Source organism: Micropterus salmoides, unplaced genomic scaffold (assembly GCF_014851395.1).
Source record: "Micropterus salmoides isolate LMB-PRFRI ecotype aquatic unplaced genomic scaffold, ASM1485139v1 Ms_hic_scaffold_10, whole genome shotgun sequence".
Lineage (NCBI taxonomy): Eukaryota > Metazoa > Chordata > Actinopteri > Centrarchiformes > Centrarchidae > Micropterus > Micropterus salmoides.
This window is the reverse complement of record NW_024040041.1, coordinates 3,497,117-3,502,568: the sequence shown is the minus strand read 5'-3', so window position 1 is coordinate 3,502,568 and position 5,452 is coordinate 3,497,117.

Sequence of the window (5,452 nt, the reverse complement as noted above, 5' to 3'; positions counted from 1 at the left end):
AAAACCAGAATATCTCATAGATCTCCAATATGCTAGCTGGAGCTCACGTTTCTCACTGAACAACAGAAAGTAGGAAAGTGGTAGCTCTGTAAGAGGAAATGAAAGAGAAGAGGAGTTATTACAGCTGTTCATTTGTTATGAGTGTTTATTATAAAATTGGTTAAGACTACACTTCATCACTTCAAGCTACACTTTTTATTACATTTTTTCTAAAAATTAGGCACTTTAATTTAGTTTACTTAAATTTAGAATTTATTATTTGAATAGTTATTATTTATTATCCTTCCAGTTTGATGTGAAAACTGACTGAAATATTATTTGATTTGACAGTCCGTTGTTGACTAAAAACATGTGTTGATACAACTATAGGTTATAGTACTGAATGATAACGCCAGTTCGTCGTTTTGATGTTCCAGACCTTTGCTTCAGGAAATTTTCTCTAACTGGACCTCTTTGAAATCTAATTGAATACCCCTGTCCTATAGAGACACAGCCTCGTTTGCAAGGGAGTCCTGTATATTGCAAGTAAAACAACAGTTTTTCACTCATTAGTACAAATACAATACACTACAATAAATTAGAAATGAAAGTTAGACTGTCAGATTTTTTTTTTGAATGCATCTAAAGAGATTGGTATGCCAATCTTTAGCTTAGACTGGAGTTCACTCCAGGACAATGGGCCGTAGTAAGACGGGCTCCTCTGTCCTGCTTCTGTCCTCGTATTTGGTACCTTGCAAAGTAGTCCAGCAACAGATCTTAAATTATTTGTAATTTGCATGTGAACGTTAAACAGATAAGAACGCAAAAGACCTAAAATTGCCTTGTAAATGAAAATATAGCATGCGATTTACGTGATGGCCAATTTACCATTCTGTATAGGGTGCATTGATGTGTCTGATAGCCAGCATTTGTAATGAACCTGTGAGCTACATGATAAAGAGGGCCTAGCTTTGACAATGTAGATGGACATGCAAATTGAAATTGACTATTGCCATAGTCTAACTGAGACAGGAATAACCCTGCAGCCAGTTTTTTACGTGTAGATTTTAAAAAGCAAGTTTTTAATTTATATAAAAAGGCCAGGGTAAATTTAAGTTTTTTTTTCAAGACCTTCAATTTTTTACCATATATTTTAAAGGTAAAGCTTTTGTCCAGCCAGATTCCCAGATATTTATAAGTATTAACAAGTTCATTGGTTTCATCTTAGAAGGTGGTAATATTGAGAGCTGGGACCTTAGTATTACTAGGTGCAGATATCATTGCCTTAGTCTTTTGTGCATTTAAAAGTAGTTTCAGGCAAAACAGAGCAAACTGCAATGAGGAAAAGTCTAACTGCATATTTGCATGGGCATTCTCAGTTGTAGGGGCAAGAATACATAATTGTATCGTCAGCATAGAAATGATACTGTAAAAGTTTATCTTACTGCAGACATTGTTTATATGGATGATAAAAAGCAGAGGACCCAGAACTGATACTTGTGGGACACCTTTTAAAGAACGAAAGGGTCAGATGTTACATTCCCATGCCTGACAAGTTGCGACCGTTCAGAGTGATTCGCCACTCTATGCCCGTTTTAAATAACATGGAATGGTCTACTGTATCAAACGCCTTTGTAAGGTCGATGAACGTAGCCATACAGAATAACCTTTTATCAATCGTCGCTTTTGTTATGAATAACTTTCTAACTTTCTAACAAATAACTCAGAGTGGCAGAAACTGTACTGTAGCCGGATATAAAACCAGATTGCATGTCATTGAGGATATTTTGTGAAACCAGAAAACATTTTACTTGATCAGACATGAAGATCTCCAAAACCTTTGCTAAAGCTTTGATTTGAGATAGGTCTGTAATTATTTGTGTCAAATGGATCACCAGATTTCAGTAATTGTGTAACATAAGCCTGTTTCCATTGAAGGGGTAAAGATGTAGCTATATTTTCTGCCTCTATTTTTAACAAAACTGGATCCATTTGGCCCAGCTGCCTTCTTGGAGTCAATGCTCTGCAAAGCATGCAAAACATCTGACTCCAAGAGTGGTGCAAGTTCAAAATGCCAAAGGAGAAAAAGAAGAAACCACCTCCCCATGTGCTGCCTGGGATCTATGTTCAGCCTGGGATGATACAAGCTGCCTGTGAGTTGTGTTCGCCCAGGGGAGTTTCACTTAGTGCTACCTGGGAAACAAGAGAAATTGCACCAAATGAATCTTCTTTTTCTTCAAAAATATGTCCTACCTTATTAAAATGATCATTAAAAGCATTTAGCATTTCCCTCTCATCTGTTAACAGCATTTCCCATTTTCAGGCTCGGAAAGCTGTTAACTTTCTTATTATGCAGCGCTCTAATAGTTTTCCAGAAGTTCAAATGGTCATGCAGACAATTTGACATTTGTGCCAAATAGTATTCAGCTTTAGATTTTCTAATGAGAGCTGTACATTGATTTCTAATAGTTCTAAAAAGATGCCTATCATTTGCAGTTTGTGTCTTTTTAGCTAAAGACCATTGATTGTTTCTGGCATGGATTAGGTCCATGTTAGGCATGGATTAGGTCCATTTCAGGTATGTTTTTAGAAAACCAAGGGTTGATATCTATTTTTTTCCTGAACTTGAATGGGGGTGTGTTTATTTGCAAGCTTAAGAAATGTTGCTGAAAAAAAGCTGCTGCATCCTCAACGGTAGGTATCAACCCTATTTGATATAATTTCACTCTGAATAAATCTTGTAGGAATGCTTGCTCTGAGAAGTGCTTGAAACAACATCTGAGAACAGTCCGACCTTTGGATAAAGGTAATTTGTACTCCTCACACGTGCAATAGTACAGTGATCAGTTGGATTTGGAAAAACACCAACTGCAACGTACTTTATTTATGTGCTGCATTTATTAAAATAGCATCAATGAGTGTATTTTTTTCCTGGCTGATAAGGATTTATCCTGGTAGGACAATTTAGAATTTTTTGTTGGATTAAATAAATCTATGCTCAATATTTTCAGATTTAAATAATCTATGCTCAATATTTTCAGTCTAAGTAACCTAACAAGATCAATTCAGATAAATTAAAACTTTAACAACACCTCTGTCAATCAAGAGATGCTATCATTAATGGCAGAGGGATGCCTATAACAACCGATGATTGTAAGTGGAACATTTACTATTTTTACTTCTACAGCTAAGTACAGATTGCTTGGGAATTGATTTAGAAAGCAGAACAGAACAGTGAAGTTTATCAGAAATATAAACTGCAACACTTCCAACCCTACCTTTATAGTCAGATCTAAAAATATTATTACCGTTTAATATTAAGACATTATCATTATTATTATGTTACTTTTAGTTTTAATACAATACATTTTTGTTAAATTCAGTAATTATTGAATTATTGATTTATTTAATTATTGAGAAACCTCCAAGATTTTAAATTTGGGAGACTGAGCTTCTGAGGAAGCACTGAAGGGAGGGGTGCATTTGTTACGCAGTTGAGTTCAAATAATGAAATTCAGGTGGCTGGTGACAATTAAAAATGTAATGCTATAAGGCTCTCAGGCATTCTGTATTGCTTTCATATATCTATTCTCAATTTTTCTAATTTAATATTATCCCTGCTGAGTCAATACACATGTGGTCATTGAGGAGGTAACCTGAATGTGGTACCTTTTTACATCAATGATAAATTAATTCACATTAATTTATTTATAATCTCCTGGGCCCATATTTATCTAGCTTTTTTCAATCAATTTCAGTCTTAAATGCTGAGAATTTATGACATTTACTTAGTTATTTAAGATAGCTCAAGAGGTCTCTAGGGGCCAGTAGGGGCTTGTGATGGCACTGTGGTGACAGAAGATGGAGAATGTTTCTGAATTATTTGATGATATGCAGTTAATCAAATGGCATTGTTTGGACAGAGCAAGCATCTTTGTCATCGAGTTGGTGAGAGACGTCATCTCACCACTATCTTTACGCAGCAATGCGTTTTCAACTAAATCGAAGGCTGTGAGGACGCTTCGTTTCTTTTGCCAGGATAAATACAGCAATGCAATGCTGATATTTATGCCCATCACAACCATCAATAAAATTTCAGAATCATCATGGAAACAATTATGGCACTTACAGCTCCACACACTGTCAGGCCTTTCATCGACTTCCAATCAACACCACGCATAATCCAACAGACGCAAACACAATTCATGTCAATAGCCATCTTCCCAGGAGTAATGGGCGCAAGTGATGGCTTTTTTGTCTTTCATTTTGAATGTTTATATCATAATGTATTCTCTTAAAAATTCTTTATTGTTGAATGTGTGTTGAATTATAATGAATTATGTGTGTTGAGTTATAAGGAAATCTATTCAGTGATTGGTCCTTGCCTACGTCATCATCCAAAATCACACTTGCGGCACAGCAAAGTGTTGTGAATCACCTCTGAGTCTGACACTTTAGATTTAGTCCTACACTTCTCTTAAATTAGGACTGAGATGCTTGATAACTAACTTTGAAGCACAGCTCTGAGCCAAGATTTCTTTTACTCTTAAGTCAGTTCTTAATGGTGTTCTGATGAGCAATTCAGAGAAGCTTGTTAAATACGGGCCCAGTGCTCCCAGCGTAAAGGAGAATGTTTATGTGAACAGGAAGAGGTACCACAGCATCAACACACAAGTTGTGTTTGATGCAAACTACATTTAGGATGTGGTACCCAAATGGCCTGGGTCTACCCATGACGCATTTATATTGAATGAAAGTGGCCTGAAGCGGCTGTTTGAAAGGCACTTAATGCCGTCAGGGTGTCATCTAATAGGAGATAAACAATAATGCATTTCCTAGAAAATTCTTTATTTTCAAATGTGTGTTAAATGTAAACTCCTCTTAGGAATTTCACCATTCAATGTGAATTTATCGGAGAATATTCTTAAATAAGGAAATCTATTAAGTGCCTTCAATTGCGCCTACTACTCGTGGGAAGCCGGCTCTTTGCATGAATTGTGATGACTTCTCTTGGATTATGTGGGGTGTTGTTGGGAAGTCAATGAAACGCGTGACAATGTGGGGAGCTGTAAAAAGTTGTAACTTTACGGTAGTACCCCTTTGAGACTGTCTGAAAGACACAGAATCTGTTTTGGACAGGTGGAAAACTGAAACTAACTGAAAACAGCTCTGGTCAGGCAAACATCTCACCACAAATCCACACAAATGTAAACTTCACCACCTTCGATAAAGTGCAGCTCACAGCTGCTCCAGTAGGAAGCATCCTGGAGCAGTGAGACAGTCCCAAACAGAGCAAACGTGCCTCCAAGCGAGGGGGACTGAGACAGTAGCGACTTCCATCTGTTTCTACAAAGAAGAGTGAGTCTATTGTATTAGAGTCTAGTATAAACAGGCAAACAGTGCTTTGCCATAGACAAGAACAACACCAATATAGTGACAGCTGTATCCTCAGAATGCAAAGAAGACATACATA